Source organism: Megascapheus bottae, chromosome 18, assembly GCF_031878675.1.
Source record: "Megascapheus bottae isolate mThoBot1 chromosome 18, mThoBot2.hap1, whole genome shotgun sequence".
NCBI lineage: Eukaryota > Metazoa > Chordata > Mammalia > Rodentia > Geomyidae > Megascapheus > Megascapheus bottae.
The window spans coordinates 10,491,802-10,517,904 of record NC_143526.1 but is presented as its reverse complement, the minus strand read 5'-3'; the positions used below and the strand labels follow the sequence as shown (position 1 = coordinate 10,517,904).

The following is a 26,103-nucleotide window of genomic DNA, read 5'->3' as shown; positions in this document are numbered from 1 at the left end:
GTATAGAAGAGATATTTGTACTCTTACAGTCACTGCAGGATTAGTTCTAAAAAACCCGAGAGGTGAAGGCAATCACAATGTCTAGCAGATGTTTGATCAAGAAAATGTGTCACATCCATTCTATGAAACAGCAATTAACCATTAAAAGGAAGGAACTCTAGAACACAGAATGAACCATGAGGATATTATTACTGATAAGCCATTATAAAAGAACAAATACTATATGATTCTATGAAAATCTGTGAGATGTCCAAAGTAGTGAAAATCTTACATGCCCAGATATACACACATAGAAACGTATCATTAGTGATTACTAAGAGTAGAGGGGCCAGGAGTGGGGCCTAGTGGTGGAGTGCCTGCCTAGCAGGCACAAAATCCTGGGTTCCATTCCTTGGTAGTAGATACACAGGAAAAAAAAGCCAAAAAGTGATGCTGTGGCTCAAGTGGTAGAGTGCTAGCCTTGAGAAAGCCCAAGGACAGTACCCTGGGTTCAAGCCTCAGAACAGAGAGAGAGAGAGAGAGAGAGAGAGAGAGAGAGAGAGAGAGAGAGAGAGAGACAGACACAGAGACAGAGACACAGAGACAGAGACAGAGAGGCAGAGAGAGACAGACTGGGGGGGGACAGAGATAGGAAAGTGGGGAGGGAGGAAAGGAAGAAGGGAGAGAGGGAGAGGGAGGAAAAAGATGTAGGTAGGAAAAAACGAAAAGGAATTGTAGAGTTTCAGTTCTGTAATGCAGAAGTTCTGATATGGAATCAATTCTAATTGACCATCAAGGGGTGACTGAACATACACATACACACACATACACACACACATACTAGAGTAATAAAAAAGGAGAAAACCTTGAACTGTTCAATAACATGGATAAACCTACATAACACAATGTTAAATAATGTAAAATAATCCAAGCATAAGTATTATACAATCTGACTACTCTGCGGAATCTACATGAGTCAGTCTTACAAGCAGAAAGCAGAATAATGGATAACAGGAGCAGGAGGAGATGTTGGCTAAAGAATACAAAGTTGTAGTGAAAAAAACTAAGTTGCTTCTGGGGTATGACATAGTGAGTAAAGTTATTAATACTCTCATCGAACACTTGAAAATTACCAAGAATAAATTTTAAATGTTCTCACATACAAAAAAGTTTTGTATATGAAGTAATTAGATATGTTAATAGCATGGTTCAATAATTTAAAACATATACACAGAGCCACACATCAGTTCTTTCTTTTTCTTTTTTTTTTTTTTTTGCCAGTCCTGGGCTTCAGCTCAGGGCCTGAGCACTTTCCTTGGACTTTCTCAAGGCTAGAGCTCTACCACTTGAGCCTCAGTACCACTTCCAGCTTTTTTTTCTATGTATGTGGTACCAAGGCATCGAACCCGGGTCTTTGGGTATGCAAGGCAAGCACTCTACCACTAGGCCAAACTCCCAGTGCCTTCACCCATCAGTTCTTATACACTCAAAAACTTTTATCTGTCAATTTATATTAATGAAATCTGAAAGGGATAAAAGAATTCTAGAGGTACAGTAAGCCTAGCTATTAAAGAGATTGTTGGAGGATTGAAGCTTAAAGCCAGCTCAGGCAGGAAAGTCTGTGAGACTCTAATCTTCAACTCACCAGCAAAAAGCTGGAAATGAGACTGAGGGTCAAGTGATAGAGCATTAGTCATAATAGAAAAAGCTAAAGGACAGAGCTTTGTACCAGAGTTTAGGCCACAGCACCAGTGAAAAATCAAAATTAAAAAAAAAAAGTAATGGAGGTCTATAACACAATGTAAATATAGTTATTATCATTCAAACGTACACTTAAAATAGTTGAGAATGAATTTTATATTATCCTCTTTTTAAACCACAACTTAATAAGTTATAAACAAATAAGACAGGCAATGGCATACACTAGTGCTCCCAATACTGAAGAGGATGAGCTGGAAGATCACTGAGCTCAAGACCAACCAGGGCTATATAGTAAGACCCAAGCTCCAAAAAGATAAATAAACATTAAAATTAAAGCAAAGTAAAAGGATCTGAGTAGGGTAGCCTACTTTCCTTCCCCCCCCCCTTTTTGTGGGTCATGTGGCTTGAACTAGGCCTGGGCGCTTTCCATGAGCTCTACAGATCAAGGCTACTACCTACCCCTGGGCCCGGGTGTTGTCCCTGAGTTTTTCAGCTCAAGGTTACCACCCAAACCTTGAGCCAAGCCCCAGTTCCGTTTTCTAAAGGTTACCTGAGATAAGAGTCTCAGGTAATTTGGTGTTTGGGCTGGCTTTGAACCTAGATCCTCAGTTTTCAGCCTCCTGAGTAGCTAGGATTACAGGCACAAGCCACCGCACCTGGCTCTGACACATCTTTTAAAGTGCCTAGAAAAGAAAACCAAAAAGGAGAGGGAAACTACTAGAGTAATACAAGACTTTTCCAAGCAGACATGTGGTAAAAAAAATTTTTAAATGCACATGAGGCACGTTCTCATGACATTTCAGAACATCAGAAAAACAAACAAGTGGTAAAAACAGACAGAGGGGAAAAAAAGTAGGCTTTCACAGCTCCAGGCATTGTACCCTGTACATTGGGTTGAAAAGTAAGAACTGAAACAAGGCCGTCCATACCAAAAGAGGAAGGTATTCTAACTGGGAAGCTACACCTGTGTGATGTGACCAAAACAAGAGGTTAACCAAGGCATAGGAAGACCCAAGCTCAGAGATGTGAGTCCCAGCCAGGCCACATTGCTGCTCTAACCTACCTAGAAAAGTCAGGTAGGACCACAAGCCACTCACATCTGTATAGATTTGTATCAGCACTAACAAAGGTCTTGGAAAAGCCCTTGGTTTTTTACTCAGAAAATAGTATCCTCTACAAAGCCAGATCTAGCAAAAGAATGGAAATGCAACTGTCAGCAACCTTTTGGTTCTGTTGTGGACAATATCTTATAATCCAAATAGTAAAAACGCATGCTGACTACCAACTTAGAAACACAACATCAAGAAAGAACAAAATGTCTGATTAAAAAAAAAAAACAGAGATTATAAGAAATAAGAGTAAAGGCACTAACACACAGGAATATGGACATAAATACCAGGATAAATAACTAGGAGAGTTAAAAAGTGGTTACGTCTACTTGAGCAAGACCCTGGGTTCAATTATCAGTAACAGTATACATACAGTTTCATCTAAAGAGTGGGATAGGATAGACATGCAATGAAAGGAGGCTTGCCATCATCACTATATACTTTTTAAAAGTTCACTTTATTGTTATTATAAAGGTGATATACAGAGGAATTACATGAGTCAGGTAATGAGTACATTTCCTTTTATACAGTATCTTCTGTTCCCTCATTCTCTCCCAGTCCCTCTCTCCCATCCCATGCCTGTGTTACATAGTTTCCTTTCATCAGCTTCACTATTATACTTTTCACCCTTTTTCCTTGAGTTCTGTACCCTCCCCCAACCTTCCTGAAGGTATACACTTGAATATACCACACATAAAGAAGACAGAATCATCAAAAAAATAATAAAATAAAATAAGGGTCTAGTGGTAGAGTGCTTGCCTGGCATGCATGAAGGCTGGGGTTTGATTCCACAGTACCACATACATAGAAAAGGCTGGAAGTGGTGCTGTTGTTCAAGTGGTAGAACTTGAGAAAGCCCAAGGACAGTGCCCAGGCCCTGAGTTCAAGGCCCAGGACTGGCCTAAATAAATAAATAGAAACTGAAAAAGAAAGAATGAGGCTGGGAATTTGGCCTAGTTGTAGAGTGTTCACCTAGCATGCACGAAGATCTGGGTTCAATTCCTGGGTACCATATATAAAGAAAAAAATCCAGAAGTGGTGTTGTGGCTCAAGTGATAGAGTGCTAGTCTTGAGAAAGTCTAAGGACAGTGCTCAGGCCCTGAGCTCAAGACTCAGGACTGGCAAGAAAGAAAGAAAAGAGAGGCTGAGAATGAGGCTTAGTGGTAGAATGCTTGCCTAGCATGAATGAACCCCTGGGTTTAATACTTCAGTACTACATAAACAGAAAAAGCTAGAAGTAGCACTGTGGCTCAAGTGGTAGAGTGCTAGCCTTGAGCAAAAGAAAGTCTGGCACAGTGCCCAGAGCCTGAGTTTAAGCCAAAAGGAAGGAAGGAAGGAAGGAAGGAAGGAAGGAAGGAAGGAAGGAAGGAAGGAAGAATTTACTGTGTTCATATCTTAGAATTCATTTCAGTATGTATATTGTTTCTTATAAATATGAAGGGGTCTTTAGGCATTGTGTCTTTATGCTTCTCTCCTTAAAAGAGTATCCTCTTTTGATCTCACTATATGTGAGAATCTAGAATCCTTGTAATTTGTCACATTCTAGTGCATTTTAAATCTAACTTTCGCATATCAGAGAGAACATGCACCATTTGTTTCTCTGAGCTTGGCTTATCTCCCTTAACATGATTTGTTCCAGTTCCATCCATTTCCCTGCAAATGACATTATTTTATTATTGCTAATGACTGTGTAAAATTCCACTGTGTATAGGTACCACATTTTTTGATCCACTCATCTATTGTGGGGGATATGGATTGCTTCCTTATCTTGGCCACTGTGTCTAATGTGGCAATGAACATAGATATTCAGGTGTCTTTATCATACCTTGGCTCATGAGACACAGAGTAGATGCCCAGAAGTGCACTATACACTTTTTTAAGCTGTTATATTTAACCATCTGAGTATATTACTTCAATTGAAACTGATTTCAACCCAAAAGATGGCTGGATCATTTGTGTTAGTTCTGTATATAAACCATAGCAAGTATTCTTAGGAGATATGAAAGTTGATTATATTCCAGTTTTTCCCATATACACAAATTCAAAAGTAATATAAGATAAAATGCTAAATTTCATGGAATTGAGCACTCAGCATATACACTGAAAATGCTACTAGGTTATAACAAACCTTTTGTGGCTGCAGGAACGCCATCAAACAAGGTGGCACTGTGTTGTTGCAAGCAGAAATAGTTGTGGGGAACCACCTTAACCCACCGTCACCAATCCATCTGTATCTCTATAGTTCAGGAGAGATTTGGGTACCTTAAGACACTGTCTGCTTTATGATCCCAGTGACATTTCACAGGGACTCAGCCCCTACCACCATAACGGTGATGCACCACGGTGTAGCAGCTGCTCCCGTTGGGAAATTCTCCCAAGTGTCAAGCTTACCTGGGATTTCCTAAGCAAGACATGACCTGACTTGAGGTACTATAGACCAGTTCACAATCAAGTGAGCTCTCCCAGGACCAAACCTTGCAATATCAACTAAGAGGTTAAACATAGGTCACCATTCAGACTAGGAGTAAAGTGCTGAGAGGGACAGGATGTGGCATTTGCATTTAGTCCTCTAAGTGGAATGAAGCCTGTGATTACTAAGCTCTGGGAACTGTTTTTGCTCAGTTTTCTTCCACCTTAAGAAACTAAGCACTTGCCTAGCATGCACAAAGACTTGAGTTTCATTCCTAGATAGCACATACATAGAAAAAAAAAAAAAAAAAAAAAAAGAGCCAGAAGTGGTGCTATGGCTCAAGTGGCAGAGCACTAGGCCTTGAGAAAGCCCAAGAACAATGCTCAGGCCCTGAGTTCAGGCAAAAGAAAGAAAGAAAGAGAGAGAGAGAGAGAGAGAGAGAGAGAGAGAGAGAGAGAGAGAGAGAGAGAGAGGGAGGGAGAGAGAGAATGAGAGAGGGGGGAAGGAAGGAAGGAAGGAAGGAAGAAGGAAGGAGGGAAGAAGGAAGGAAGGAAGGAAGGAGAAAATGCAAAAAAGAAAAAAACCCTAAATACTGTGGCATTCTTCTATAGTAGAGGCATGCTTTTGTACCTAAGACATTCTGAAATACAGTTGAACAACTCCACAAAGGTAGCAGGTTGCTTCTACCTCTCGTGAAAACATTTTTTTTATTAAAGAATTTATTAACGTTGATTTTTACATCATATTTTCAATGACAAGTTAAACAAGTGTTCAAGAAGGGAATCTCTATTTACAATCACTGGGACTTAGTATTTAGAACTTAATCAAAACTAGGCTAAGGGTTTGTATGTCATAGAAACATATTAATTTATGAAATAAAACTCATGAAAACATTTTAATGGTATATTTTTTCCCACAAAGTTATATCAAAATAAGTTTTCAATTATTCTTAGCTCCCAGCTTCCTCTAGATGAAGACTCCTTTAACATCATAGACTTAGTGAACAGTTCTGGGCATTTCCAGTAAAACAGTCATGTTCCTAGCCATTTACTTATAGCTGGCCAACTAGGGTTGCACCTGCCAGTCAGGCTTCTGATCGAGAGCACTGATGTGGCTTGATCCCTAGGGGCTAGAATGCTGGGTGGATCTAGAAATGGAACACACTCACAACAAATGCTCATGGGCTAGGAATCTAGGACTGTTACATAGCTGCTGAACCAACCTTTCCCAGTGATATTTTGAATCTGATCAAATGTGAGCAGTGCTATTCAGTGTCTCGTGGGCACTTAATAAATGTCACCAAAATGTACATGAAAATGGTCATAAGTCAAGTCTCTGTAGGGAATGCTGACATCCCTGTCTAAGGCTCTGATTTGTCTAGAAACTTGGCTGTGTGCATGCCAGTGATACCAGCTAGAGGAATGGTAAGGCAGCCAGGATACTGCCCCTTTCCTACTGTCAGAATCAATGGAGAAAGACCCTGGATCACATGCCAATATTTCACCATGCTAGAATTTTCTGACTCACATAAACTTAACTCCAGCCAGTCATATCTCCTGTAATTCAGCTTCTGTAATTATGAACATGGTAGATTGCTTAGAGATGGTTACAGAGAATGACAGTAACAGGACATAAAAGCCATTAGTTACCCATATTCCTTATTGGAAAGCTATGACCAACCTCTGCACAGACACATACAAACCTGTATTGAGCCCTTATTGTAGTCCAATCCTATTCCCAGAAAGGCACAATTGCCTCTCCCTTTCATCTCCTTAAATAAGCAGTCAATCAAAGTCATAGCACACGAACCTCCCTGGACTCTTCTGTTTAGGATTTCACAAGGCCTCCATATGACAAGGTGAGCACAGCCATCCCCTATAATCCTGCCACAGATCCATGAGAAAAGAAACACAAGAAGAGCCTTTCCTCAATTCTCAGGCTGGACCTAGGGTGGCTTTGCTGAGAATATTTATCTAGTACCACTAGTTACTGGAGTGGCTACTGGTCTACTCAGGAGCTGAAGGACAGGTCTCACAACTAAATGGCTTGTTATAAATAATAAATATTTACCTGGGAAGTCCAAAGGCTCTTCAGCTTCTTCTCCATCAAAACTGAATTATTAAAAATACTCCTCAAGACGACACATACGTATAAGATGTTTATATTCAAGTCTCCTGAAAACCTGGCAGAGCTTAGGAGCTAACTGCAAAACTGGAAGTAATACTCTAGATAAAAAGGAATGCTTGGTTTCTCATAGTTTTCTTTTTGTTCATATATTTTATTGTAATTAATAGAAGGGTTACATTATATTCACCAGGTAGAAGCTACATTACTTCACAAACATTGATACCCTTTCTCATGTTTTGGTCCCCATCTCATAATTTTCTTTTGTTTTGTGTTGTTTTGAACCTTAAATGAGTAGAGTCTTAATAGCTATAATTAAACAACACTTAATTTAAAATTTAAACATAACACTACTACTAAGTGAACAGAAATTCTGTTTTCATCCAGGAGAGGAAAAATCTACCTCTGAACAAACTGATCTGCCCCATAAACAATGTCCTTGGCCTTCATAGAGAACAATGAGGCCCTCTGGAGGCAGAAGGAGCACAGTGTTGATTATACTTAATTTATGAAGTGATGGGAAAATTTAATCTGTGGTCCTTGAGAACCTGCTGAGAATCAAGGACAGAGAAGAAAAGCTGGTGTTCTAAGAAACAGGCTAGTCGTAAAATTTGTTGAGATCCCAACCACCCCTCAAATAGGAAGCAATTCCCAACAGCATCTGTTCACCCAGAATGAGTCTACAGTAGCCCTTCTACATGAGTTCATTCTTTATCTGGGAAGATGTTACAACTCAGATAAAATAATCAGTGATTGTACATAGAGATTCCCTTCTTGAATACTTATTTGCTAAGCATGACATTTGAAATATGATGTAAAAATCAATAAATTCTTTAATTAAAAAAATATATTGGGCCAGGAGTTTGGCCTAGTGGTAGAGGGCTTGCCTAACATGCACGAAGACCCGGGTACCATATACATAGAAAAAAGAAGGAAATGGTGCTGAGACTTAAGTGGTAGAGCTCTAACCTTGAGAAAGTCCAAGGACAGTGCTCAGACCCTGAGCTCAAGCCCAGGTCTGGCCAAAAAAAAAAAATACTGAAACCAATCTTTGGGTTCCACCTAAGCATACTTGGGCCCCAGTCGGTGGCTTTTCACTCAGTAACCAACCTTTATACCTCAGCATTTCTGAGCAATCAGCAATAACTTTTCCATTAATTACTTCCATGGTTCTTTCTTATTTTTCAACATGTATTTTTTTTAATTTACACAGGCCCCAAATATCTCAGCAATTGAAGTTTGAAAACTGCCTTCCCTATGCTTCTCAATTCTGAGAACAGAACCCATAACGTCAAAGATGCTAAGCAAGCAATCTACCACAAAACTACACCCCCACCTATGAAAGCCATCTTTGTATTATTCCAGTTTCAACAACAAGCTAATACCCCCAATTAGTTGCTTATTATAATCTCTTTTTCTACAAAAGTGATATGTATATCAAAACTCGAAAGACATCAAATTTTAAAACTGTCCTGGAAAATCTCCATAGCTTGGATCTCTTGATGATACGTTAGTCTACATAATGGAAGACTGCTGTCAGAGTCCACATTTTAACTTGGATTCTGCTATTTTCTAGGTCTATGATCTGGGGTAATTTACTTCATCTCTCTGCACTTCAATCTCTACCTCTGAACAACCTTGTCAGGACATTGTGAGCATTAAAGGAGTTATTGGTAAGCATACAAAAATGTTAGGTCCAGCCCAACACATGATGAAGACTGAGGAAACATCAATATGCCTACTGTTGCACAGGCAGACTTGCCATCATTCATTGACAAGCTACATTGACATTTGTAATTGAAAAGATAAACATAAGCTGGGAGCTGGTGCTCACACCTATAATTCTAGCTATTCAGGAGGCTGATGTCTGAGGTTTCTGGTTGGAAGACAGCCCCGGCAATAAAGTCTATGAGACTCTTAGCTCCAATTTACCACCAAAAAAAAAAAAAAAAAAAAAAAAGCTGGAAATAGATCCATGGCTCAAGTGGTACAGTGCTAGCCTTGAGCACAAAAGCTCAAAAGCCATGTAATGAGTGGTTGGTGTCCTTAGTGTACTATGTTATCTCTCATCTCTTTTGCTATCCCTTGGTTATCTCATGTTGTTACAGTATTTTACCTTGTTATCTGATATACTGTATATATGCTTATTTGGTTATTTGAACTAGGATAGGGAAGGGGGAAAACAAGATGGGGGGCGGGGGTGGGGGGAGGGAAATGGGAACAAAGACATGAGAAAGGGTATCAATGTTTGTGAAGTAATGCACCATCTATCTGGTGAATATAATGTAACTCTTAATTACAATTAAAAATATATGAAAAAAACAGATTTTTTTTTTTACCAAATTAAAAAAAAAAAGCTCAACTTCAGCATTCAGGCCCTGAGTTCAAGCCCCAGGACTGGCCAAAAAAAAATGATAATGATAAACCTGTATGTTGTCAAGCTATATATCAATACCTATACAGATATAGATTTTTATAACTATATATACTTGTAATTTTACTAAGACTATAACTATAGACAAAAAAACTATCTTTTTGCATAGCTGCAAAATATTTGAATAGTTAATTATATACATTTATGTTATTCATACATAGTTATATACATATAAAATGAGTTCACTTTGCTGGGAATGGTGGCCCATGCCTATAATCCCAGCCCTTGGGAGAATAAGGCAGCTAGCCTGTGTTACATTATGAGACCCTTCCACACACACAAAAAATGAGATCTCTCTTTACATAAATTCATATTTTATAAATATGAAAAACTTTACTCTTCCTGTCAACTAAGAGGAAAGTTTTCTATAGCAACTACTAGCTTAAATTCAACTACTAGAAAGGAACCTACAATTTACTGCAAACAGTCAATTACAACACAGAAGAAATGATAGAACTAGAGAAGAACAATTTTTGTAGGCACACAGGAGCATGTGACTAGGAACAAAGGCAGAGTGATGTCATGAAAATAATGGTGCAGGAAGCTCTGGCATCAGCAGTTCCATCAAAGCAACCATGGAGCAATTAGAATCAATTATCTAAAAATTCTGGAGCTAAATTGGACATTCATAAAAGAAGAAGGTAGTGATCTATTTTAGAGTGAGACATGCACAAGCCAGCAATGCCCACCCATCTCCCCTGCCAAACTAAGGTTGTGAGGACAGGAGCCCCTACCTCTGATTATTTAGCTGGTGCCAGGTGGTAAAGTCCCTGACTTTACAACACTGTTGGGATGGTAAATCCCTGAGGGAATGGAGTAGACACTTACCTTGCTTTCAGTCTTCCTGGGCTACAACAGCTTCCTTCAGAAGCATCACTCAGGCAATATTAAAGGACAGGAATGTCTTTCGCGAAGGACTTTTTTCAGGCCACTGAATGTCTGTGAAGAAAAGAAATTTTAGTCATTGCAAACAACAAAGATCTGCAAAAGTAGTTTGAAAAATTCACAAAGACAGCTGTAAGTCTCTAAGAGTAAAAATCTTTGATTCCTGAGTGACAAAATTAGAATTCCAGAGTTATCACTGCATAATATGAAGAATGTTCAGTTCCCAACAAGAAAATTATATAGAATACAAAGAATCTAGAAGATTATACATCGTCCATTTGTAAGGAAAAATATTACAAAAATCAGATTTGAACCTGGAAGTCCAGAGATAAACCATTACACTCACTTATCTTGGGCATTTTGTCAATAACATAAAGTGGACATATACCACTTCTACTGAATATAGTACAAATTCTAGCAAGATTTATCAAGCAAGAAAAAGCAATTAATGATTTCATAATAGGAAAAAATTTAAATGTCTGCAAATGATATAAGCACTTACGAATAAAATCCTCAAAATTACACAAACCAAACTTGTTAGAGCTAACTAATTCATCAAAACTTTACCATAAAAATTCAACATTGAAGCCAGGCACAGTGGCACATGCCTGTAATCCTAGCTATTCGGGAGGTTGAGATCTGAGGATCAAGGTTCAAAGGCAGCCCAGGCACAAAAGGACCTAAGACTCTTAGCTCCAATTAACCTCTAGAAAACAGGAAGTGAGGATTAGCTCAAGTGTAAGGTGGTAGCCTTGAGCTGAAGAGATCAGAGACAATGAGGCCGAGTTCAAGCCCCATGACCCACAAAAAAAAAAAAAAAAAAGTCAACATTTAGATAGGCCTAATAGTGTTGCAAATGTCTGGGAGACAGGATTGCCAAGAAGGAATAGAATAGACACCAGCTCATAAGGCAAAGTACTTCTATAGAAGGGTATGCTATTGCCAAGTATTGACAATATTGGTCCTCATTCCAATTGGTCAGAACTTAGGTTCACAATCTTCTGAGACTGACTAATTTGGAAAGGGTCAAAAAAATTAACATGATGTGGCTTAATTTGAAATATAAAAGTGACAGAAGAATTTAACTAAAGTTCAATAAGCTTGTAACATGATTTCTTAATTAAAATATAACAGGATTAGGGGCCAGGAGTTTGGCCTAGTGGTAGGGTGCTTGCCTAGCATGCAGAAGACCTGAGTTCGACTCCTTAGTACTACATATATAGAAAAAGCTGGAAATGGGTGTTTGTGGCTCAAGTGGTAGAGCAGACTCTAGCCTTGAGCAAACCCAAAGACAGCACACAGGCCCTGAGTTCAAGCCCTGGGACTGGCAGAGACAGCCAGGGAGTAACAGGATTAGAATGTAACTAAAATACAATCAATGAAGGCCAAGCCACCAGGCCATAGCCTAACATGTCAGAAAAACAATTCTCACAAGGCTGACTGAAAAGAAGTAACCCCTTTGACAGAAAAGATTTTTAATACAGTGGCCTAACACCTTAATCTCAGCACTCAGGAGACTGAGGCATGAAAATCACAAATCAAGACCAGCTTGGATTAGATAGTGAGATCCTATCACCAAAAAAACAAAAATCAAAATCAAAAAACATGTAGGAGTCAGTGGCTCACACTTGTAATATTAGCTACTTGGTTGGCTGAGAATATAACACAGTTTGAAGACAGTTTGGGAACAACCCATAGCTGAGTGAGATGACGTGTACCTGATACCTTTAGCTACTTGGGAGGCTGTGAGTCTTGGCTACAGAAGCAAAGTAATTCTGCAAAGTAATTCTCAAGACTCCCTATCTCCATAGAAGTAAAGCTGAACAGGAAGATGAAAATAGGGGGACCAGGCACAAGCCTAGATAGGAAATGAGAATAATCCTAAAAAGTGGGGGACAGGGGAGGCAGGTAATAGCCAGGCACCAGTGACTCATGCCTGTAATTATAGTTACTCAGGATACTGAAATCTGAGGATTGAAGTTCAAAACCAGCCTGAGCAGGAAAGTCTGTGATACTCTTATCACCAATTAACCACAAGAAAACCAGAAGTGGAGCTGAGGCGCAAAGTATTAGCATGCTAGCCTTGAGCGAAAAAGCTCAGGGACAGCACCCAGGCCAACAGTTTAAGACCCAGGTCTATCTAACAAACAAAAAAGATTAGAGGTATGGATCGGCAGCACAGCAACTGACTAGCAAGTACAAGTCTCTAAATTCAACCCCTAGTACCACAACACAAAGCAGCTGTGAATTCATACATTAACAATAAACAAGCAAAGCAGCAATTAGTAAAACAATTCCATTTTACAATAACATAAAGAGGAATAAAATATTCCAAAATAGGATAAATTTGACCAAAGACAAAAGATACTTTTATACTGAAATATTTATAAGGGAATTTAAAAGATATAAAATTAAGTGGAAGGTACTCCATATTAAACGACCTATATTAAGAGGATTATACTACACAATGCCATTTATAGATGCCACACAATCACTATCAAAACCATGGTTGTATTTTAGAGAAACTTAAGAACCCATCCTAGCCACTCAGATTAAATCCTGGGTGACCCCAAATAGAAAGATAGTGGAATACAGGTTCACTAATCACCAATGCCAAGAAAGGGCATTTCACAAAGACAATGCTATAGAACCAGAAACAAGAGTCCATATGCTTTCTCTGCATCCAACGCTACCACTTAGATCCACTGCCCACTGATTACCTACGTGTAATCAGAACACACTCAAATACAAGTTAAGCAAATTAGGTTTATTACTTACATACAGGCAGTAAAAGGCAGAAGGAGTTTTAGATCCATTATGAGCCAATCGCCTAGGCCTCAAAAAAGCTGCCTGGAGTAGATGGAGCCTTGACTGTGCATTTCTCACTCTGTACTACAGCTAAGGAGTCCCAAAAGGCAGCCTGCCTTCAGGGGCATGTGACACACTGGGCACAACTTTGAAGGACATCCTGCTTCCTGGGGAGAAGAGAACAAAGCCCAGGCTGCCCTCCTGGCAGTTACTCCCTAACTCAAGATGTTACATTCTCTAAGAGAAACATGAACAAAGACCAGGCTGTTTCAAGCTGCTCCTCTCTCATCTCAACAACACATTACCAGCACATTCTAGCTACTCTTGGGTGCATAAACAGGAAAACAGGGGAAAAAGTGGGTTGATTTAAACACACTCAAGAGAGCTGTCCTGCAGAACTAAATGAGAGGGCTGCTTTCAAAATTTACTACAAAGCTACAGCAATTGAAACAACATAGTAGATCTTCAATTTATATCATACGAAAAATTAATTAAAAATTCATTAAAGGTTGAACATAGGGCCGGGAGTTTGGCCTAGTGGTTAAAGTGCTTGCCTAGCATGCATGAAGACCCAGGTTCGATTCCTCGGTACCACATACATAGAAAAAAGCTGGAAGTGGTGCTGAGGCTCAAGTGGTAGAGCTCTAGCCTTGAGAAAGTCCAAGGACAGTGCTCAGGCCCTGAGCTCAAGCCCAGGACTGGCAAAAAAAAAAAAAAAAAAAAAGTTGAACATAGTAGTACAGTGGTACACATCCATAAGGCCAGTACTTGGGAGATGGAAGCAGGAGGATTTTGGATTCCAGGCCAGCCTGAGCTACACACTAAGATCTGTCAAAAAGCAAAGCAAGTGGTTGGGAGTTTGGTCTAGTGGTAGAGTGCTTACCTCACATGCACGAAGACCCAGGTTTGATTTCTGGCAAAAAAAAAAAGGCAAAACAAAATGAAATGAAATCAGCAAAAACATTAAGACAAATTTAAAGACTAAAACCATAAAATTCTGTTTTTTTCTTTTTTGCCAGTCCTGTGGCTTGAACTCAGGGCCTGAGCACTGTCCTTGAACTTTTTCTCAAAGCTAGTGCTCTACCGCTTGAGTCACAGTACCACTTCCAGCTTTTTCTATGTATGTGGTACCAAGGAATTGAACCCGGATCTTCATGCATGCTAGGCAAGCACTCTACCACTAGGCCAAACTCCCGACTCTATATTTTTTATTGTAATTAATAGAAGGGTTACATGATATTCGCCAGATAGAAGGTGCATTACTTCACAAACATTGCTACCCTTTCTCATGTTTTTGTCCCATTTCCCTTCCCCCATGTGATAAAGTTCTTGCATGCGGTTTGGATTTAGTCCTTCACTATAAAACCAAAACAATCCACAATCAATGAGTGTGTGTATGGATGCTCAGAGGCAGGGGAGAGGATCCTACAAGAAAAGCCCATGCTGTGTAGCTCCTGATCTAGGCCCCAGGTGCTAGCCTCAGGCCTTAGCAGCATCACATACTTTGGGATGCTCCTGCAGACTGTGTCTTTATTTCCTCCCACAGATGCAGAGAAGGGAGGCAGCCTTGTAGTTGGAGACTTTGACATAGCAGCCAAATATGGTGAGTGGTACCTTGATTGCTGGGGTGACATGCTGAGAGGGTAGAGGGGTAGAAACCATCACATTTAGGGGATAAACATCCCACAGTTCCTGTGACAAACATTGGCCCTGGAATTCCTGGATTTGGTTCCTAATTCTGTTAAGTAGATGGATGCTCAGAGGTGTGTGAGTGTGCAGAGTCCAAAGTACACTGGGATCCTGACCTAGTGGAGGTGGGAACAGACTTGCAGCCTGCCTCTGAGTACACTAGTCCTGTCACCTTCCCACATTGGGTTTCAGTCTTGGCAATAAGTCAGAAGTGAGGAGTTGGGTGGGTAATGGGAAGAGGCAGAACCAGGATCTGCACTCCACCCTCCCTGCAAGGAAGGAAGTAATCTAGCACTAGACATCTCTCCCCCAGTTTGTCGGACCCTGGAGACCCAGCCGCAGAGCAATCCCTTTGCATGTATGGACCTCACCTATATAAGCTCACTGCTTCAGGAGTTAGGTTTCTCCAGGGACAAAGTGCTGAAGGTAAGGACTTGCCTCTTGGATGCTCTAGTGGGTTGGATGTCAGGGACTATAAACCCCATTTAGGGATTTTATTCCCTTCCCAATCCCTGGCTTCAAAAAAAAAACAAAAACAGGGGCCGGGAGGTTGGCCTAGTGGTTAAAGTGCTTGCCTAGCATGCATGAAGACCCGGGTTCGATTCCTCGGTACCACATACATAGAAAAAAGCCGGAAGTGGTGCTGAGGCTCAAGTGGTAGAGCTCTAGCCTTGAGAAAATCCAAGGACAGTGCTCAGGCCCTAAGCTCAAGCCCAGGACTGGCAAAAAAGAAAAAAAAAAATACCTAGCCCAGAGAACCTTCTACCTTCCTGACAAGGTCACCTTTATCCACAGAACCACCTGGCCTTTCACATCTCATGTGTGTGATAATCTTCTGTGCCCCTTCCTTTGTCTTTTCAAGCTAACTCGGAAAATTGACAATGTGGAGACCAGCTGGGCCTTGGGGGCCATTTTTCATTACATCGACTCCCTAAACAGATAGAAGAGCCTGTCCTCATAGCAGCTGAGCCCCAGCTCCCACCCAGCCAGCGTTCCTGGGCTTGCATCATCTCCATCCCAGACGTGATACCATCCTTGAGGAGCTACCATGCTGGATAAGACACTCCATCCTCAGCCTGCAGTGGCACCTCTTACAGTTGCCTGAGACCTGGTGAGACCCCTTGCTGCCTGGCCTGTACACTAGCCCTGTTGTGCCTCACCTGGCCCAGGGAGGGAGCAAGGATGAAAGGGAGAGAAAAGGGAGGGAGGGAGGGAGGAAGGAAGAGAAGGAGAGAGAGGGAGAGAGGGGGGAGGGGAGAAGGGAGAGAAAGAGAAATAAAACTTCACCAAAATTAAAAACTTCTGTGCATCCAAAGACAACACCAAGAGAGCAAAGAATACAATGGGAGAACATAGTTCCAAAACACTTAATCTAATAAGGAATATTCAGAATACACAAAGAATTCTAACAACCACCACCACAAAAAGAGCCACCTAAAGTGGATTAATCTAGAGCGAATCATGTTGAGAGAGACAAGTCAAGACCAAAGGAACAAAAGGCGCATGGTATCCTTAATATGTGGCTATTAGATCCAAACAGTACAAGAGCAAGGACTCAAAAGTTGCATACCCAATGCTATGGACATGGTACTAGAAATATAAACACAACTACATAGACATAAAAACTTATGACTCTATAGACATAATATTTTATTACATAGATTATCATGTATCTATGACATACAAACCCTCAGCCTAATTTTGATTATGTTCTAAAAATTAAGTGCCAGTGATTGTATATAGAGATTCCCTTCTTGAATACTTGTTTGTTAAACACGTCATTTGAAATATGATGTAAAAATCAATATTAATAAATTCTTTAATAAAAAATAAAAGACAGAAAAAAGAAATTAGAGAAAGCTATACAGGATGAGGCTAAGTGAAATTAACTCAGGGATATGGAAACAAAAAAAAAAAAGAGCTACCAAATTCAAGATCTACAGGGTTTAAGCAGACATGTCTTCGAAAAAAGTACATAAAAAGTTGTTCAGCATCATTATTCATTATGGAATTGCAAAGTAAAACCATAAAGAGGTCTACATCAAATCCCTAAGATGGCTACAATCAGAAAAGCAGAAGTTAACAAATGCTGGTTAAGGGCATGGGGAAACTGGACCCCCCCCCCCAGTTACTGGTGAGAATATAAAATGGCACAGCGCTTTGAAAAAGTTGTCAGTTTCTCCAAAACTTAAATATATAATTACTATATGAGGAGCCAGGAACATCATCTAATGGTATAGTGTTTGCCTAGCTTGCCTGAGGCCCTGGGTTCCATTCCCCAATATTTCAAACACAGAAAAAGCCAGAAATGGCACTGTGGCTCAAGTGGTACAGCGTGAGCCTTGAGAAAGCTCAAGGACAGTGCCCAGGCCCTGAGTTCAAACCCCAGGATTGGCCCCCCCTCAAAAAAAAGAATTGCTATATGATCCAATAACTGTACTCCTTCCTAGGTCTATTCCTATAGACCCAAACAACCAAAACCAAAGACTCAAACACACATTTTTACAGTAATATCCTCTGCAGCATTGATCACACTAAGTAAACATTTATCCACATTCTTCTATTGATAGGAAGGCAATGACCCAAACTATCAATAGAAGAATGGAGAAACAAGATTGATACACACACACACACACACACACACACACACACACACACACACACAAACGTTATTGAGACTTTAAAAGTTCTGACACATAATACACTGTAAATGAACCTTAAAAACATAATGCTAAATGAAGCCAGATACAAAACCCCTAAATGTAATCTTTTTTTTTTCTTTTTTTTGCCAGTCCTGGGCTTGAGCTCAGGGCCTAAGCACTGTCCTTGGACTTTCTCAAGGCTAGAGCTCTACCACTTGAGCCTCAGCACCACTTCTGGCTTTTTTCTAGGTATGTGGTACCTAGGAATCAAACTCGGGTCTTCTTGCATGCTAGGCAAGCACTCTACCACTAGGCCAAATTCCCTGCCCAATCTTTTGTGTTTTTTAATCAGTCCTAGGGCTTGAACTCAGAAGTCTGGGCACTGTCCTTAAGCTTTCTCACTCTATAACTTGAGCCACAGCACCACTTTTATCTTTTTCTGTGTATACAGTACCAAGAAATTAAACCCAGGGTTTTGTGCATGCTAAGAAAGCTCTCTACCAGGCCACACTCCCAGCCCTTAAAGGCTATCTTGAGAACTAGCTTCACCCCAACTATACAAGAAATGGAGAAGGGAAGATCTAGATCTGAGATTAGCCTTGAGCAAAGAATTGAGATTCTACTTGAAAAAAGCCAAAAGGGCAGTGTAAGGCATGTAATTCAAGTGACAGAACAATTGCCTAGGAAGCATGAGACACTGAATTTAAACCCCCATATCTTTTTTTCTTTTTTTAAACAAAAAGCTTATCTTGAACAAATTCAAATCTAGGCACCAGTAGATAATGTCTGTGATCCTAACTACTTAAGAGGCAGAGATCTGAGAATTGAAGTTTACAGCTAGCCCAGGCAGGAAAGTCTGAAAGACTCCATTTCTAAATAACTAGCAAAAGCTGGGTAAAAAGTGTTATTAAAGTAGTAGTATACCAGCCAGGAATGAGAAAGGTGAGTGGGCTTGAGGCTCTAAGCTCAAACTCTAATACTGGGGTATGGGGAAGTTATGGGGGGAATCATACTAAGAACTTACAAATGAATTCCTAAGAGCTAATAAAATGCTTCTAGGTAGGAGGGTTCAGCCATCAAATACCAGAGGCACCTTTCACCCAAAAACCTCATGGGCTCCTTCACTAACTGTGTTTTCTTGCTGGTTCTGGGCTCTCTTTGATTGTGTTGACCTGCATACACAAACCACATCTCCAATTAATCAGTGCAGAGAAATGTCCACACCCCACATCAGTGATGAGATCTGTTTAGCATGTGCCAAAGTGCCCAAACTTCATAAAAGCAGCGGCAAAACCAAGCCATTTGCTTATCCTATCTAAAATCTACTCAACAGTACTACCACCAAAGAAGACATAGCTTTCTTGGAAATTGATTCCCTTAGATATCTCTTCAATATTAATTTAACACCAGAAATAATCAAAACTCTGTGATGATGACAGAAAACAGTAACAACAACAACAAAAATACCAGTCTGGATTACGTACCAGTCTGGTCACGTATGCTGTGTCCAGCCAACAAGAGAGCCTAAGAAATAGTATTGTTATCATCAAATAAAGCCAAGTAGGGAGTAAGGGAGTGATCTAGTGAAAGTAGGAGCTAGTACCTTTAAAAGTGCAACCCTTCATTAGAACAACAGAAAAGCTGGCAAAAAAAAAAAGGTCAAAATCAACATTCTTAGAGCTTTGGAATAGTCAAAGTTCTGCAACAAACAAGTGAACATCCAAGTAAAACAAGCCAACAATAAAACATAGCTAAGTATGGGTCACAGCAGTTAGCACTGCAATATTCAAACTCACCCAAGTCCCATCCCTTCCTCATTCCTCAGCTCAGCAGTAGGTTGAAAAATGACGGCTTGCATTCCAAGGACAAGGGAAGCAGAACAGAACTAGAGTTTTTTCCAATCCTCATTTCCAAAGAAGTGTCTTTATTTTGTTCTGTCTAGTGGTTCTCTCCCAAAACATCTCATTTTTATTTGATCTCATACAAATCTGTCCAGAGCAAAAACCTTTTCCTGGAGGTGACTGTGCAATGTTCCAGCATCACAACAAATGGAGATTTGAAAAGAGCTGACATATTTCTGGGAATCTACAAGGTCACACATTATGTACACACATGGTTGTTTGCATGTTGAGTAAAGAAATAAGACAGAACTATTGCAATAGCTCAAAAGCTATGTACATGTGGTCATATAGGATAAGACTAAGCAAAATGAACTCCAGGATAGGAAAACAAGAGATTTATCCTTCGGTTATTGTTTTTAATATACTATGTGAAATTATTTCTTTACTCTTTGTTTTTTTTCTCTATTGTTTTTTCCCCTTATGGGTTAATCCCCTATTGTTGTATCTGACTTTGATACCTGGTATGCTGTATATACATTTATTCATTTATTTGAGTCATGGAAGAGAAAGGGAAAAACAAGATGATAAGACAACAGACAAAGAATAAACCAGTGTAATAGTGATATTCACAAGACAAAATGTTGGAAATGAACTTTACAACTTGGGAGGGGTAGGGCGAAGGAAAGTAGGAGAAAAACATGGGAAGAAGTAACAATATTCAAGAAGTACTCAGCACTTATAAATGTAACTGTAACCCCTCTATACATCACCCTGGCAATAAAATAAAATAAAATGAGGAAAAATAAAAAAAGAACTAAGACAGACGGGAGTAAGGCCTAGTGGTAGAGTGCTTGCCTAGCATGCACAAACACCTGGGTTCGATTCCTCGGTACCATATACAAAGCAAAAAGCCAGAAGTGGTGCTGTGGCTCAAGTGGTAGAGCCCTAGCCTTGAGAAAATCCAGGAACAGTGCTCAGGCCCTGAGCCCAAGCCCAGGACTGGCAAAAAAAAAAAAAAAAAACAACTAAGACAAAGGTTAAACCAATATGACAGTGATATTCACAAGACAATGTGTTAAATATGAACTTTACAATTTAGGAGAGATCTAGGGAGGGAAAGTGGGAGAAAAATATGGGAAGAAGTGATGTACTTACTACCTTATAAATGTAACTACAACCCCTCTATACATATGATTATATGATTCTAACTCTGGAAAAGACAAAACTGTGGGATCCATAAAAAGATCAGTTATCGCCAAGGTTAGAGAAGAGATAAAAATGAAGTCAAAACATAAGAGGATTTTCAAGGTTTAACATCTATCAAAAACCCATAAATGCCAAGTATGAGGTAATCTTAGTACTCTGAAATCTTAGCACTCAGGAGGTAGAGGCAGGAGGAATGTAAATTCAAGGCTAGCTTGGGCTACACAGCAAATTCAAAGGCCACTTGGGCTACATAGTAAGTTCCTATCAACAGAAACAACAAAAATCAGAGATTATGCAGAACCAAGAGTGAGCCCAAATGGACCCAAGTGAAAATTAGGTCAATGCAGGTTCTTGAAGCATAACAAGTGTTACTCAGTGTACTGAGTGGAGTACGCTGATAGTTCGAAGGCTGTGTGTCAAGGTAAAGAACATACAAGATCTCTCTGTACTATCTGTTCAATATTGCCCAAACCATAAATCTGCTCTAAAATATAAATGAAGTGGTGTCAGAAAAAATCAAACCACAGGCAAGTTCTTTAGCAGCAAATCTAACAAGAAATACTGGCTTACTTCACTTAATATGATGTTTTCCAAGTCTTTCCATTTCCTTACGAATGGGGCAATGTCATTTTTCTGATGGAAGCCTAGAATTCCATTGTGTATATATACCACATTTTCTCTATCCATTCATTCACTGAGAGGCTTCTGAGTTGCCTCCATGTCCTGGCTCTGGTAAACAATGCTACAATGAACATAGTTGTAGCTTTTGTGTAGCCTTGTTTGTGGTCATGTGGACAAATGCCCAGGAATGGAGCTCCTCCCATAGAGGAGCTCTGTTTAGCCTTTTGAGGAACCTCCATACTACTTACTCTGCAGAGCAGTTGAACAAGTTTACATTTTCACCAGCAATGTAGTAGCATATAGCGGGGGCTTTCTTGCTAGCTGTCTTGCCATGAAGAAGCTCTGCAGTTTAATGCAAACCCATTTATCCACCTTTCTTTGAGTTGTTGTGTTTCGGGGGGGGGGGGTGTTTTTTTTGTTTTTTTTTGCCAGTCCTGAGCTTGAGCTCAGGGCCTGACACTGTCCTTGGACTTTCTCAAGGCTAGAGCTCTACCACTTGAGCCTCAGCACCATTTCTGGCTTTTTTCTATGTATATGGTACACAAGGAATTGAACCTGGATCTTCGTGCATGCTAGGCAAGCACTCTACCACTAGGCCAAACTCCTGGCCCCATGTTTCTGGTTTTTATTGAGAAAGTTTTGACCTGTGCCAAGGAGCCCTAGTGTTTTTCCTATTACTTCCTGTAATATTTTCAGGGTATGTGACTTTGTATTGGGGTGTTTGATTCATTTGATACAAGAAAATGAAGATACAACATGCCAAAATTAATAGTAACACAACAAAGGCAGTGTTTAAAGAGAAATATATATCTGTGAAACATCTACAAAGGAAGAAAGGAAGGAGAAAGAATAGGGGGATAGAGAGGGGAAGGAAGGAGGGAGAGAAGGAGAAAGGAAGAGGGGAAGGGGAGAAAGTCAAATTAACAGCTGTGACTTTAAATTTAAGAAACTAGGGGAGACAAATGAAAGCAAAGTATGTAGAAGCAAGAAAACAAAAGTTAAAATGGAAATAAATAAAATAGAAAATAGAAACAAAATAGACAGTAACAAAAAAAAGTTAAAATTTAGTGTTTGGAAAGAACCATGAAAGTGGCACACAGACTTTAGCTAGACTGATTATGAAAATAATATCAAAGTCAAGAATTCATATGGAGATAACACTACCAACCCTACAGGAAAATTTCTCTTTACTGAGCATCAACTCTGGGCTTCAAATGTAACATACATTATCTTAATATTATAATGTACAGATAAGGGTGTTTAATCAGAGAGGTTATGGCCAAAGGCCCAAAGTCAAATGGTAACACTGGAACTGGAGCACACATCTCAAGGCAGCCTGATGCCAAGTTCATCACAATACCATAACAATTCTACCCTTCTAGGTTCCCTTATCAGGACATGAGAAGTCCATCACAGTGAGCGCTGGAAGCAGTCTAGCAAGCACTTTTTTATTCTCAGGAGTGCAGTCCTCTGTTCATCCTTTGTCCTTTCTGCCACCACATCTGTGAGATGCCAGCTTAGATCAGCCCTAAACTGCCATCTCTCTACGGATGCAGGTATTGACATTGGACACATAAGTTGTTTCAAATCTTAGTACTTGGGCTTTAGAACCTCCCTCATCCTTGCCTCTCTCTAAAACCCCAGTTTAGTCACCCTTCTATGTTAAGCCCATACCTCAGAATTCTCTCCCTCCTCCCCCCTTCTCTCTTTCTCTCTATCCCCCCTTCCCTCTCTCTGTATATGTAGATAAGGGTCTCACAGACTTTTCTTCCTAGACGGGCTTCAAACCAAGATTCTCAGATTTTAGCCTCCTGAATAGCTAGAATTACAGGCATGAGTCACCAGTGCTTGGTAGCTTTTTTTTTGGGGGGGGGGGGCGGTCAGATGTGGTACTTGAACTCTCAGGTTGGATGTTGTCCCTGAGGTTTCAGCTTAAGCCACTTTGCTACTTCCGTTTTTTCTGGTGATTAATTGGAGATAAAGAGTAGTATACACTGTCCTTAGGCATTCCCCAAGGCTAGCACTCTACCACTTGAGCCACAGCACCACTTCTGGCTTTTTCTGTGTACATGGTACCAAGGAATCAAACCTGGGTCTTTGTGTATGCTATGCAAGCACTGTATCACTAGGCCATGCTCTATGCCCTCCATGAGATTCTTATCTCCAATTAACCACCAGAAAAGTGGCACTGTGGCTCAAAGTGGTAAAATGCTAGCCTTGAGCAAAAGAGCTCAAGGACAGCACCTAGGCCTTGAGTTTAAGTGCCAAAACTGGAAAAAAAATTTTTTTTGTTGTTTTTAGTTGCTACTCTAGGACATGGGATAGGAGGATTCTGAGACCAGTACTACATGGCAAGTTCTATGCCAGTCTCTGGTACATAGTGTGTAGAAAAAGCATGTTACTTATATTTTTGTTGTTATTTCTGTGTTGAGTTTCCCAAGATATCCTTGAACACCTGTATTCCAGCAATCCTCCTACCTTCCCCTATTGAGTAGTTGTGACTACAGACTAATATAGTCTGTATAGTCTACTATATACAGATTAGTCATTTCTTTTATGATTACACTTTACTATTATTTTTATTGAAACCCCGAGGATGAGCCGGGAGATTACGTGTGCTAGATAAGTACTCTACCACTAGGCCAAACTCCTGGCCCTGCTTTTAAACACTGTTACCCCATCCCTCCTTTTCTCCTGCTTACCCCTCTCTGTTTCCCTCCCCCACATACTGTTGATATCCAACATAGTGTCCAGTGAGTTTCAGTGTTGCATTAATTCTTCCTTTGTCCTGCTGTTTCAGTGGTTCTCTTTTCCTTCTACATATGGAATACTCTTATATAGTCTTTATTTTTTATCTTAGAATTTCTAGACAGTTCTCTCTACTTCATCTCAAATGCTAAACAGCATTTGTGTGAAATAAGGGTGACACAGGGATTTTTCCTCTGGCAGAAAATCAAGTGAATTCAGAGAAAGGGAATTTGCTAAAATGGAATTCTGATCCTGAGAGCCCCCAAAGTAACTTCAGGCTAATCACTGTTGCCTAATCATTTTGGCAAGGTGAATTTTAAATAAACAAATACCTCCTGAAGTTGCATTTGTTAAGGGCAAATGAGCATCTCACTTTCTCAGTAAATATAAACTAGACTAACATAAAATGGATTTGGCAAGTTTTCCTTGCATGGATTCTAACTGAATGCACTTCTAATCTTGTTATTCAATACAAATACCCTCTGCAAAAGGGCTTTCTTATTTTCCCATGCCTCCCAATCCAAAGATAACATTATACAATACCAGTCAGAAGATATTCAGAAGAGGCTGGGGGTTTTGGTCTAGTGGTTGAGTGCTTGCCTAGCATGCACAAAGACGGGGGTTTGATTCCTTGGTACCACATACATAGGGGAAAAAAGCCAGAAATGGTGCTGTGGCTCAAGTGGTAGAGCTCTAGTATTGAGAAAGTCCAAGGACAGTGCCCAGGCCCTGAGTTCAAGGCCCAGGACTAGCAAAAAAGAAGAGAGAAATCCATGAAGATATAAATATAAAAACTATCAGATGAACAGAAACTGCTAATAAGGTTATATGTTGAATATTCCTAATCTAAAAAAATCTGAAAATCCACAATCTGAACTACTCCAAAATCTGAAACTTTTGGAGGTTGTCATGACACCACAAGCAAAAAAAATCCATATGCCCTCCTCTAACAGACTCAGTCATTAAAGCTATGCAAGCCAGGTGCTGGTGATTTTAAGCTTGTAATCTTAAACAACTCAGGAGGTTGAGCTTTGAGCAACACAGTTCAAAGCCAGCATGGACAAGAATGTAATTGAGACTCATTATCTTCCATTAACCAGTAAAAAGCCAGAAGTAGAAAGTGGAGCGGGGGCTCAAATAGTGGAGCGCTAGCCTTGAGCAAAACAACAGCTCAGGGACAGCACCCAGACACTGAATTCAAACCCCAAGTCAGGAACACAAACACACACGGGCATGGGCATGGGCATACGCATACACACACACACTCACACAAAATAGTATAAAGTGGATGAGGGAAAGAGGATGATATCACAGGTAATTTGTCCTAACTTCTTAATATAGAAAATCATTTTCAATTTATGCATATATTTGAAATATAAATGAATTTTGTGTTTAGACTTGGACCCTATCTCTAAAACATATCATATGTATATGTAAATATTGCAAAATTTAAAAAACTGAATCTAAACACTTCTGGTCCCAAATATTTCAGATAAGAAACACCCAAAGTGTAGCAGGGCATCCAATGGCTCACATCTATAATCTGAGCTACTTAGGAGGCTAAGAATGGGAGAATCAGAGTTACAGGCCAGCCTGAGCAGGGAAGTCTGTGAAACATCACTGCAACATAGAGAAGCTAGATGCACAGGCACATTGTCTGTCATCCTAGATACAATGGGAAGCCTAAGATAAGATCTTAGTCCCTACAGGTACACACCAAGATAGAAAGCCAAATACTATCTCAAAAATAATGAGTACCAAGATGATTGGGAGGAGATGGAAGAAGGGAAATGGGGACAAAAACATGAGAAGGGGTATCAATGTATGAGAAGTAGTGCACCTACTACCTGACAAATGTAACTATAACCCCTCTATACATTATCCTGGCAATAAAAAATGAGTGCCA

General features: G+C 40.0%; 1 protein-coding gene across 2 annotated transcripts in view; it reads right to left on the bottom strand.

The window, feature by feature from the left end:
* Positions 1–13,501, bottom strand: part of Ninl (ninein like) — a 90,370-nt gene extending 76,869 nt beyond the window's left edge. The window contains exons 1-2 of one of the 2 annotated variants that reach the window (XM_090351896.1): positions 13,421–13,501; positions 10,586–10,688 (exon numbers count right to left, since the gene is read on the bottom strand). The gene's annotated coding sequence lies outside the window, so the exon portion shown is untranslated. The remainder of the gene's footprint in view (positions 1–10,585; positions 10,689–13,420) is intronic. The other variant, XM_090351897.1, reaches the window with a different exon arrangement.
* Positions 13,502–26,103: the final 12,602 nt, after the last annotated feature.